We start from the raw sequence: 13,058 nt of genomic DNA on the forward strand, positions 1-13,058 counted from the left end.
AGATCCAAGAAGAGAAGTAATAGAAAATTGTGACAGAATTAGCTTCCAAAAAGACTACATCCTTGTAAATTTCCTCTGCACTCTCTGCAGTATCCACATCCTTCCTGTAGTGAGATGACAAGAACTGAACACAGTCCTCCAAGTGGGCGCTGACCAAGGTCTTATATAGCTGTAATATTACCTCACATTTGAACTCATTCCCACAGTTGATGAATGCCAATACACCATATGCCTTCTTAACAACCATGTTAACTGGTGCAGGAGCTTTGAGTGTCCTATGGACAGAAACCCTAGGTAGGTTGTCCCCCCCTTCAGCAGTACTCAAAATGGAGTACTTATTGTTAAGGGGGCCACCACAGGGGTGCTCTCCACGACCTGACTCTCTTCCTTCCATCTCCTGACATTCTATTATGTTTCTTGGATTTACTGTGTATGCCCACAAGCTCAGGGTTGTATGTTGTGACATACTGTGGTAAACTATGTGTGTACCTGTCTGGACACACCCCTCTGCTGACTGCTCCTGTGGCTCCTCCCACAGACCCTGTATAAAGGCGATTGGAGGCACTGCTCCCCCCTCAGTCTCCAGGATGTTGTGGTCACGTTTGCAGCTAATAAAAGCCGATCTTTTGCCTCCTGTCTCCGAGAGTTATTGATGGTGCATCACATACGTACTCTGAAAATAAATTAACCTTGAGACAGAAGAGAACCTTTCCCTCCCTCAGCACCAGGCTGCTGGTAATTCTTGTTTCTGTGGTAATAAGCATTGATGAACACCTCAGTCCTCCCTGGAGGCTGAGGGTTGGGGCCGGTGATTATAAACTTGTATTTTCCCTGCACCTGTTTATTCTCTCATTCTCTCTCTCTCTCTCTCTCTCTCTCTCTCTCTCTCTCTCTCTCTCTCACACACACACACACACACACACACACAAGGCATCCCCCCCTCCCCCAAGGTCACTGACTCACCTTCAAAGCTCAGACACAGCTCCCCAGTTACTCTGATCAATGCCTTAGCAACCGTGGTAAAAAGAAAAATAATCTCCCTTCACTGCAAGAGGTAATTTTGCATTATAACTTACTTTTTGCATTGTAACATAAGCATCAAAAATTTCTTTTTAGTGGTTACAGCAACACCCTGGAGATCAGGCTGCTGACACTTCCAGGCTTCCTACACATCAAACGCTCCTCCTACTGTGTCACCCCTTGACTCACCCCCTCCCCTCTCTTCCATTTTCTCTAGATCCCTTAAGAACTTTCTCTGTAGCTCCTGTAGTTTATCCTGCGTTGATATTGTTTTACCTTGCTCGCGGTTAGCCCAGCTCCCACGGATGCCTCGCGGCCTGCCCGTGCTGGCACCTGCCACTCATCACCTGCAGCCTATTTAACCCTAGATCTCATCCACAGTCCTTGTCCAGTCATGGAACCAGCTGGCCTCAGCTAGTTGCTCCTAGCTGTCACCTGAAGTTTACCTTGTTGCCTGTTGTTATTTGCAGTCTATTATTAAAGCTACAGTATTGTCTCCGCTGCTCTGCTTTTGGGTTAAGCCTCCTCTACACTTCCCGACAGGTCAGCTTTAATGCTCTGTGTAATGATTTGATCTGCATGAACAGTTTGCAAGACAAGCTTTTCACTGAATCATGGCACGCAAGACAATAATAAGCAAACCACCAACAGAAATGAGCCTGCTTCTCCGGTTACTAAGATCGCGGTTGGTCTGGCTCTGGTTTCAACTCCATCTACCTGCCATTTTCCCATAATTCGTCATTCCCCCATTATACAAACATTTATCCAATTGTTTCTTAAATACATTTCATCAGGTAGCCGCTACTGCTTCCCTGAGCAGAGAATTCCATACATTCATTAGCCTCTGGTTAAAGCAGTTCCTCCTCATCTCTGCCCCGAACTGTGCATAGCATTCAGATACAGCCGCAGAGTAACTCCTTGCTCCTAAATTCAACCCCTCTGGCAATGAAGACAAACTTTCTATTTGTCATCTCGATAACTCATTGCATCTCCAAACCAACATTTTGCGATTGATGCACAAGCACTCCCAAGTCCAGGAACAAAATGCTGCAGTCCTTTACCTTTCAGATGATAATTCGATCTTCTGATTTTCCTTCCAGGGTGGGTGACCTCGCATTTAACAACATTGTACTTCATTTGCCAGACCCTTGCCCACTTATTTATCTATATCCCCTTGCAGACTCTCCGCATCCTCTGTACAACAATTTGCTTAGTGTGATCAGCAAACTCGGTCCCCTCATCCAAATTGTAAATGTATATTGTAAACCATTGTGGGCCGCCCCTGCGGCACTCTGTCAACACAAACTTATCCCAATTCTCTACTTTCAACCCTCTAGATATGCTAATATATTAGCTCCGTGTATCCTTATGGGCAAGTCCTTTATGCGGCACCTTAATTGAAAGTCTTCTGGAAATCCAAAGTATACAAAACCCACCTGTTCTCTGCTGTCCATTTCTCTGATTAGATGTTGAATGAACTCCAGTAAATTTGTGCCTGATGGAGCCACTTCTAACCAGACATCTCACTATTTCTCCCACGATGATCACCTCGAGCATCACCCCGATTGCTGATGTTAAGCTAACTGGCCTTTTGCCGACCTCTTTTCTTTAAAAGGTGATGTGAAATTCACAGCCTTTCAATCTGCACACAGTCCAGAGACTTATAGTAAGTTATCACAAACAACCCTACTCCAATTTATGCCATTTCTTTCAGCACCCTGGGATGCAACAGGATCAGAGGAATTGTCCACCTTTAGGCCTACCAGTATATTTATTATCAAAGTACATATATGTCACGATATACAACCCTGAGATTAATTTTCTTGCAGGCATTCACAGTTAAGCAAAGAAATACAACATAATAATTGAAAAAAAAATGACACGTTTATTACCAAACAACCAATCTGTAAAACAGGTTAGTCGGTACAAATACAACAATAATATAAATGAATAGATAAATTCAACGATTCAAAGAACTTTATCAAAGAATGTACAAATCATACACCTTGAGATTCATCTGCTTACAGTCAGCCACAAAGCAAGAAACACAAGAGAACACCAGTTTAAAAAGAGACCAACACCCAATGCACAGACAAAGAGAGAAAAAAAAAACAAATCACGCAAACAGCAGTGTTCCGAACCAAATTGGATCCATAGTCCTGGAGCCCGGAGCAGCCGAAGTGGGCCCATAGTGTCACTCTCAGCTCATCACACAGTGGGCAAATCACTGCGAAGCTTGCAAACTTGAATTGTGTAGCAGCTGGATCAGTCTCACAGCCTCAGCGTCACGGAGAAAGGAGTAAACATCATGTAAGAGCCAATGGAAGCAGCCCAACCCTGCCTTTTCCATCTATCTGGGCTGGCGATTAAATCATCCAAACACAAGACTGGGCTCCAGCACAGTGATACGCTCTAGGTCTGTACACCGTCGCCCAGCCCGAGACCGTACTCGACCTCTTCAAATCGTCTCGGCGCTTAGATCAATCGAACCTCACTCCCGGTTTAGGCAGACAGGCCCCAAAACTCCTCTCACATTCGGTCACTCCAACACCGTCTCAACCACGCCTCGACCTCACTTCTCCTCAAACATGCCACACTCTGACATTGCATTGCGCCGCATGGCTCAACCCTCGAGTCAGCCTTGCTTTTGCCTGCCTCTTCATTGTTTGTGATGACCACTTACCACAGAAAAAGTTATTTATAAAGTATTTCATTGTATCTCTTGCCTTATTAGGCATCAGTAAACTGTTGCCCAACAGAAAGATTAACCGAAAATAAATAAGTAACTAAGTCAGTCAATAATACCGAGAGCACGAGTTGTTGAGTATTCATCAAGCTCTTAAGAATCTATCAACCTCTGTCTTAAGTATACTTGGCCTCCACTGCTGCTTGTGCCAAGGAATTCCACAGGTGGTAGTAGCAAGAAGGAAGCATGACCTGGATGATGGGAACCTTTGATAAGGATTCTGCTTTCTACTGGCAGCGCTCGTAAATGTGCCTTCTGATGGGGAAAGCTTTGCCTGTAGTGGACTGGGCTGGAAACACTACTTTTTGTGGACGTGTTTGATGCTGGGTATTGGTGTTTCCATACCATCCTGTGATGCAACCAGTCAGATTACACCCCACTGGGCATCTGAAAAAGTTTTTCAAAGTTCTGGATGACATGCCCGAAACTTTACAAACTTTTAAGAAAGTAGAGGCGCTGGTATACCTTCTTTCAAATAGCACTTAAGCACTGGTCCCAGAATAGATCCCTGTATGGTAATGCCAAGGAATTTAAAGTTACTGACCCTCTCCGCCTCCGATCCCCTAATGAAGCCCTTTGGCATCTTCCTCCCGTAATGATCAGCTCTTCAGTTTTGTTGGCCTTGAGTGAAAGTTGTTGCTATGGCACCAACTCAACCAGATTTTTAAATCTGCTTCCTGTATGCTTGCACAACCTGTTACTGCTGAACAACTTTTTTGCTTGCTTTCTCTTGAATCAGGGAAATGTCCACATGGAGACTCTGGGACTTCACCCACTGACGTGAAGGTTTCAATCTGCGGCACCCTACACTGACCAGGGTCAGTATATGTCCATAATTAATGAACCTTTCCAAAAGCAGTCAAATTTTAATTTCTCTAGCTCAGACCTGTCTAAATTCAAGGGAACAATAGCCAACCTGCATTGATAACGCTTACTGTGCAATGTAGTGAGGGGTCTGGACAGGATTACACATCCAAAGTTCAAAGTAAAATAGACTATCAGAGTCTTCATCAAGCTCAAGTTGTTCATTCATCAAGTTGTATGTCACCACATACACCCTGAGATTCTTTTTCCTGTGGGCCTACTCAGCAAATCTATAGAACAGTAACTGTAACCAGGATCAATGAGCAACAAACTGTGGAGATGCAAATATAAATAAATAGCGATAAATAACGAGAGTATGAAATAACAAGATAAAGAGTCCTTAAAGTGAGACCATCAGTTGTGGGAACGCCAGAAATAGAATGAGAGTAATTATCCACTTTTATTTGTTATGTACCCCAGGGTTCATTTCTTCTGGTGACTGTCATTTTAAAATGCCGGGAGAATGAGACTGACTATTAGACACTGTTGGATTTCTACTGATTACAAGGTTGCTTGGTTACTATGGAGAGAGAGGTGGTGTTATTTGATGGATAATCAAATGTTATGGTTTCTCTGCAGCTTGTTTGCAAGGACAGTGACAGACGCACAGAGTTAGAGTCGAGATGGATTTGGTCAATGGAAGGCACCAGGGAGTCGGTCCCCGGTTTAAACTTTCAGTAGCCCAAAAGGGGTGAGTTGAGATCGATCCAGAGTATTGATAAATGACTCTCACAAGTTTGCTGCAACTGGAAGAAGTTTGCAGAGCAGAGAGAGGAGAGGAGAGGAGGGTTTGAAACAGAAGAGGCCTAGTGGCGAAGAGATCACTGTTTGGACCCTCTCTCCAAGTAGCTCGTGAGGGTGAGCTTGTTTCCATTCGGCTACGAAAGTGTGATTGACACTTAGTTAATCCACAGGAGTGGGTTCTCTGGCGAGGGTAACCTTTGTGAATACCACATGCTTCTTTACCCTTTACCCTTTGCAGTTCACTGAAGAAAGGCACCCCTGTGGCAAATCACTGTTGGAGTTATTTCGTATGTGGTGGAACTGGATAAGTGGCTATCACGTGTATTTGGAGTAACTGTGTGGAATCTACCGGTGTGTCGACCCTTGCCTGGGTGGTGGTTCCCTTGAAGATGGTCCCCTTTGTGATCAGCTACTGTTGGTGATAATCCATACGTGGATTCTGTTTGAGTATCCTGTGGCCACCATTTTGGGATGTCCCGTAGCTGAACTTGGGTGTGGCACCACTTGCGTTGAAAGAATATTCATTGAAGATCACTGTCGGCGATACTTTGTGTGTGGAATGCAACAACTTCGGAGATAAAACCTACTGCTATTGTTATTTTGTGTTGTTGTCGTGGAATCTGTGGAATATTGACATAATAGACTCCTCACAACACTTGCCTTTGGATGACAAATATCTCACATTAATTAGCCTGTGCATTTGAACTGAACGTTTCTTACACACCATCGTACGACTGTATCACTTGCCACCTAAGCTTGAAGAAGTTTGGGGATCTATATATTTACACCTATATATGCATAACACCGTTAACTCTTGATTTACCTGGTTTAAGTTACTATATGACGTAGTTACTAATAAAATAGTGCTTTATTAACAGCAAAACCAGACTCCAGGTGTGTTCCATCGCTGCCGATACCTTTACAGGGTTGTGTGTAGGTGACACGTTCAAGAGCCTGGTGGTTGGGGGGTTGTAACCGTTGTTAAACCTGTGATGTGAGTCCTGAGGCTCCTGTACCTTCTACCTGATGGCAGCAGTGAGAAAAGAGCAAGGCCCGGGTGGTGAGCATCTTTGATGACGGATGCTGGTTTTCTACGGCAGAGGTCAGGATATCACAGTTGTAGCACAGACTTGGCGTTCACTGCCCTCGTGTGGGACGAGATTTTCTGTTAGCCATGACGCTCCTTTCTCTCCGAGCCAGCAGGCCCCATTTGTTGCAGGGCGATCCTGATAGTGGTGGGAGAGCATCAGAGGGAGAGAGAGACCCTGTGGTATGTCAAATACTGGGTGAATGAGTAGCCTTTGGGGTACTGCAAGTCTGTGCCTTTATTGATGCTTTGCTGCACACTTGAGTGCTTGGTGGGGGGTGCCGATGCTCTTTTGCTGGCGGGGAGGGGAGGGCCGTTGTTTTGCTGCTGCTTGTGCGAGGGAGGGGGGAGTTGGAGGGGGCTTTGGGGCTCTAACATTTAACTGTCACTCATCCTTTGGGGCACTCCTCTGTTTTTGTGGATGTTTGTGAAGAAAAAGAATGCATATTGTGTACATTTCCCCGACACTAAACGTGCCTGTTGAAACCAGCTCCTGAGAATCTGTTGGCTGCACACCTCTGGAGGGGTGACTGGTAATTCTGCAATTGGCCCTGCACTTGGTGAAGTTTAAATGGCAGTCCAAGTCACAACAGGTAAGGCTCCCCATTGGATGCTTTTACACACACGTGCACACAGCTCCACGTGTTACAGCTGCTGACATGAACCGGGCCCTCGGTATTATGAGAACTGCAAACCTGCTCTCACTTCAACACTGGGGTCTCCCAGCACCTCTGACCCCCCCTTCTTCAGGCTCCAAAATCCCTGTTTTGCTTTATTCCCCTGTCCACATAACCTGTGATCATCTCTGGATAGTTTACACTAGAGAAACTTAAGAGACTACTAGACGGGTATATGGAGGAGTTTAAGGTGGGGGGTTATATGGGAGGCAGGGTTTGAGGGTCGGCACAACATTGTGGGCCGAAGGGCCTGTAATGTGCTGTACTATTCTACGTTCTATATCTGATGTAGAAACGTCCTTCATTGGGAACAAATGGATCCCTGAAAACCATTCTGCCCATGACCAGGAAATAAGACAGATAAAAAAGTTGAGTTCAGGATCTAGTTTTCAAGCAGAGCTTCTGCTCCAACATCAGCATACTACACTCTACCAGCACCAAGTCCTTGCCAAATCTAAATATTTCTGAGAGAGATTGACAGCAGGATGGGTACTGGTTGAACTAATGAGGTAACCGTCATGGTCCAAGTCTAGGAATTGTGAATTTAAACCCCACGAGAACTTACTTAAAACACTTTGCCCAATGTAGAAACTGAAAAGGGGCAGGTTCTGTGTTACTTGGGCTGTGAGGCTCAGTTTCTCGTTGAACCTGTTGCACACGTCAGGGCAGTACCATGGCAACAACAATTAATCATGTCAGCCACCAGTATCTCCAGGAGATCTACTGATGTCAGTGGTTAGTGGGCTGCCTTGGGTTATTCTGGGCTACAATGAAACTTCCATTAACTTTAACTAAAACAGAGGCCGGGCAGCTTCAGCGGAGGGAGAAACAGCCGACTTTTCTCGTCGCCTCTATGGAGGGAGAAATGGTGGACCCTTCTCCCCGTCTCCGTGGAGGGAGAAAGGTCACCCCACAGTTGCCACTGGCACCGAGTTCCTTTACCATCCTGTGTGTTGCTCCAGATTCCAGCAACTGCCACCTGAAGTCTCTCAAAATAAAAATCTACTTCCTTAAATATAATGAACACCACAGCCACAGCCACAGGCAGCTGGGAGGTCCACTGTTCACCCTGCCCACCCCCCACCAATGAAGGAATCTCTCTAGATCTGAGTCTGGGAAGTATACACTGAAATTCCCAATCACTGGACCCATCCTCCCCGCATCTGGGCTGCATGGTTTCTGTGAACTCCAGTCTCAGTTTCTGCAGTGGAGATGAATGGTCTCATTCCCTCCTCGTTTAATGGTCTCGCCATTCTGGACTTCAGCCTGGCTGTGCGATTCCCTTCACCACTGCAGGAAAGGGAGCTACACACAGGTGAAGTCGGAGTGGGTTCCCTTTGCGACAGAGTGCCGTCAGACAGCCAGACTTTAGGAAGTAGCGGCAGTGCTGGTGGGAAGAGGCTGGAGAAGACGGTGACCTAGCTGGACGAGCTGTGAGAGCAGAGGGAGAGAGGAAACAGTTTGGGAAGTGTGAGAGCAAGTCTGCAGCTGCTGGGAGTATCGAGTAAAGGGAAGTACTGTTAAGTTTCAGGTCGGGCAACATCTGTGTCAAAGGGAAAATGGAGATGTGGCTGCAGGCTATAACTTACTCAGATGAAATGCTCTTTTTAAGCATCCCTGGATTAAGAGGCCAAATTCAGAGATCAGAGTGGGACTGGATCCTGCTTTCGACTGACTCCAGTGGTTGGCAAGATATTGGAGTCCATTATTAAAGATGAGGTTTCGGAATACTTGGAGGTACAGCACATGGCAAATAGGCCAAAGCCAGCATGGTTTCCTTAAGGAAACATTGCCGGACAAACCTGTTGGAATTCTTTGAGGAAATAACAGGCAGGAGAGACAAAGGAGAGTCAGTAGATGTCGTCTACTTGGATTTTCAGAAGGCCTTTGACAAGGTGCTGCATATGAGGCCGCAAAACAAGATCAGAACCCATGGAATGACACTAGCATGGATAGGCGATTGGCTGACTGACAGGAGGCAAAGTGTGGGAATAAATGGGGCCTATTCTAGTTGGCTACTGATGACTAGTGGTGTTGTACAGAGATCTGCATTGGGACTGCCTCTTCTCACATTGTATGTCAATGACTTAGATATCTGAATTGATGGCTTTGTGGCCAGGTTTGTGGATGACATGGAGTTAGGTGGAGGTTAAGGAAGTGTTAAGGAAGCAGGGAGTTAGTAGAAGAATTTAGATAGATTGGGAGAATGGGCAAAGAAGTGGCAAATGGAATATCGTGTAGGAGAGTGTATAGTCATGCAATTTGGTAGAAGGAATAAAGGCAGAGACCATTATCTAAACAGGGAGAAAGTTCAAATAACAGAGGTGCAGAGGGACTGGAGTTCTTGTGCAGGATTCCCTAAGGGTTAACTTGCAGGTTGAATCGGTGATGAGGAAGGTAAATGCAATGTTAGCATACATTTTGAAAGGACTGGACTACAAGAGCACGAATGTAATGCTGAGGCTTCATGGCATTTGTCAGACCACACTTGGAGCATTGTGAGTAGTTCCGGGCCCCTTATCTAAGAAAAGATGTGCCGGCATTGGAGAGGGTCCAGAGGAAGTTCACAAGAATGATTACAGGAATGAAAGGGTTAACTCATGAGGAGCACTTGATGGCTCTGAGCCTGTACTCACTGGAGGTTAGAAGAATGATGGGAGCATGTCACTGAAATGTATTGAATATTGAAAGGCTAAATAGAGTGGATGTGGAGAGGATGTTTCCTATAGTGGGTGAGTGTAGGAACTGGCACCTTTTTCCAGTTTAATGGCAACTTTCCTACAGCAGTAGGAGCAAAACTAATCACAATATTCCAAATATGGCTTCACCAGTGCCTTGTACAATTGCACCACCACCTCCCAACTCCTATACTCGTTGCCCTGGCTGATGAAGGCTATTCTACCAAAAGTCTTCTTCACCACCTTGTCTATCTGCGACATCCCTTCCAGGGAACCTTGTGTCCCTCAGTTATAGAGGCAAAGTCATGGTCACGCAGCACTGAAACAGGCCCTCCTCTCAAACTCCTACCAACCGACTGTGACTCCCATCTAAGCTCAGCCCATTTGTCTGTGTTCGGCAGATTCCCCTCTTGAACAATTGCGACATAGCATCCCGACGTCAACTCTCATTGCCCTGACAGATGAATGAGGACAGAAGTGGAGGAAAGAGAGGAGGGAGAGTTGCATTTAAGGAGAACATTGCGGCAGTAACTGTGATGAAACTATTGAGGGGTCATCTAGAGAGGAGCTGATTAAAAGAAAGGAGATGGTCACCTTGCTGGGATTGTACCTAACAGTGGGACAAATATGCAAGGAGATTGTGGAGAATTGTAACAATAGTGTTGCAATTGTTGGTGTTTTCAATTATCCTAATTGACTGGGACCAACATAGTGCTAATGAGGCAGAATATATGAAGCATAAACAAGAATCAATTGTAAACAAGGTGGGACAGTGGACACCTGATTGGATGAGGGGATGAGGATTAACCAATCAGGAGGGATGGATGACCAGGGTGGGGGGGGGGGGGGGGAATAATTACCACTAGACTAGACATGCCCAAGCATCAATCCTGAGATTGCAGAGTTTCTCTTCTCTGTTAAAATTGATACTTGTACAGGGCTAGGAGAGTTTATTTGTTATATGAAGTGTGTTCAGGAAAGTTTTGGCACACGATGCTACTAGAGAGAGAGCAAAGATTCAGTGAAATAGGGCAGGACAAATGATTCAGGTATCAGTGGGGGAGCACTAGTGCCCAGAGTTCTATTGAAAGGGACAGATCTCATCCTCAGGTTCAAGTTCTAAATTTGGGCAAGGTACATTTTTATGGTATTATACAGGAACTCGAGAAAGTTGATTTGAGAATGTTGTTTGTGGGCAGAATCACATCTTGCCTTCTATGTACCGTGTGAGGAAACTTTTTGTAAGACACTGGATGAAGCTCACCCTACCCAAGCTGTTAGCATGTTGGCAGGCCTGGTCTGTCTCAGATCTTGTCCCTATCATGACAATCTATTGTCCTCACAGCTCCCTGCAATCATAACTGGAGTTCTGGTCGCTTTAGGTGTGTATCTCTGCCCCGGAGGTGCCGCAGGGAGGGTTAGTTCTCCAGTTCTGGGATGAAGCAAGTTTGGCTCAGTGGCTCTGCGAGAGTGGGAGGGGGATAGCTCTGCCAGCAGAGTTGGTCCACACCTGGCCCGTCCTCCCATCTTTTTCACAACCCTTTATGCCTTTGGAGAAGGTAAGATGCCAAAATCTTTTTTTGCCTAGGAGTGGTGACGGGTTGCGGATAATTTCTTCTGTCCTCCCCCCGAACGGGGTGCAAAAGGCACTGGGGAGGCAAGATGTTGCTGTTGTTGAACGTGGGATCAGGAGAGAAGAATAATGGGGGGGGGGGGGAACAGTACCAGAGAGCAGGGGGTGCGGGCGGCCTCATATCATTCAGAGCGTGAGATTCAGAATTCTAAACCGGGGCACCGGGATCGGTACAGGCGACCATGCGCCCCGTCGCTCCATGCTAGCCCCCACAGTGGAATCCCCTCCATCACTTACCTGCCTTGTGCTCTCCCCTCCCTCGGGTTCTTCGCCGCGTCCTGGAGAACTCGGCCCGTTCCGATCGAAAGCTCCGGCACTCGGTCCGCAGGCTGGGGAGGCGTCAGGCGGTCCCGCCCCTGCCCGCTCTCTCGGTTTCGTTTCCTCAGAAAGGTGCGAGTGTCACCTGCCCAGGTGGGACCCGGCCGCCGCCCACGGCTGCCCCCTGCCGGCCGCGCTGGTTCCGGCATCCGCGGCTGCCGCGGGAGGCTCGTTAATGCGGCGATCTCAGTGCAATGCACCGGTTACCCCGACACGCCCGACCATAGACTCGCACAATTCATGTCCGCTCCGGCTACAGGCTGAACAGTTTCAGCCTTTGCCTCGGTCCACCCAGCTAGAATCGTGGTGGTTACCGTCAGATCCCGATATCAACTTTAACTTCTCTTAAGTTACACATAAATTATACATAACTTTAACGTCTGTAAGATAAACAACAAAATAATCAGAAGCAGGTTTCATATCAGCGGCGTATATCGTGAAATTTTTTTGCCTTGCGGTTCCAATGCGCGACAGTCCACGGTAATAAAAACTGCACATTACAATAAGATTATATATAAAACAAATTAAATTAGTCGTGCAAAAAGAGAGCGAAAATACTGAGGAAATGTCCATTCAGAAATCTGGTGGCAGAGCGGAAGCTGTTCCTGAGTGTGTGCCTTCAGGCTCCTGAGCCTCCTTATTGATAGTCGCAATGAGAAGAGGGTATGTCCTGGGTGATGCAGGTCTTTAATAATGGACACTAGCTTTCTGTGGTACCCACGGTGGAGCTGGCAGAGTTTAAAGTTCCTGCAGCTTTTTCTGATCACCTGTTGTGGCCCCTTCCCCATATCGGACATAAAGCAACTAGTTGAACTGTCGCCACTGTCCCTCTGCAGAGATTAGCACATTGACAAAAACACAAGAGATTCTGCAGATGCTGCAACAAGTACAAAATGTCAGAGGAACTCAGCAGGTCAGGCAGCATCTACGGAGGGAAATAAACAATTGATGTTTCTGGCCGAGACCCTTCATCAGGGCTGGACAATTAAGCATGATTAACTCTGTGTGTGTGTGCGTGTGCGTGTGTGTGTGTATGTGTGTGTGTGTGTGCGCGCGCGCGCGTGTGCGTATGCGTGTGCGTGTGCGTGTGCGTGTGTGTGTGTGAATGAATGAATACAGATTCAGTTCTCTGTTCTGAGAATTCTCCGTGGAAATACATGGATATTAACTACTTCCTCCTGGTGGCTGCCACAACTGCCCTCACAGAGGGAATTTGTAATAATTACCATTGTTTTAATGTAGAAGTGTTGGTTTAGAGTCATGGAAAAATACAGCACAGAAACAGAAGAAG

The 13,058-nt window shown here is 46.4% G+C and overlaps 1 protein-coding gene across 3 annotated transcripts in view; it reads right to left on the reverse strand.

The window, feature by feature from the left end:
* LOC132383106 (circularly permutated Ras protein 1-like) overlaps positions 1–11,987 on the reverse strand; it is a 65,223-nt gene extending 53,236 nt beyond the window's left edge. Inside the window, exon 1 of one of the 3 annotated variants that reach the window (XM_059953906.1) lies at positions 11,687–11,986. The gene's annotated coding sequence lies outside the window, so the exon portion shown is untranslated. Of the gene's footprint in view, positions 1–4,310; positions 4,401–11,686 lie in introns of those variants that run through there. The other 2 variants (XM_059953905.1, XM_059953904.1) reach the window with 2 other exon arrangements.
* Between the last annotated feature and the right edge of the window lie 1,071 nt (positions 11,988–13,058).

This window comes from Hypanus sabinus, chromosome 29 (genome assembly GCF_030144855.1).
Source record: "Hypanus sabinus isolate sHypSab1 chromosome 29, sHypSab1.hap1, whole genome shotgun sequence".
Taxonomy (NCBI): Eukaryota; Metazoa; Chordata; class Chondrichthyes; order Myliobatiformes; family Dasyatidae; genus Hypanus; species Hypanus sabinus.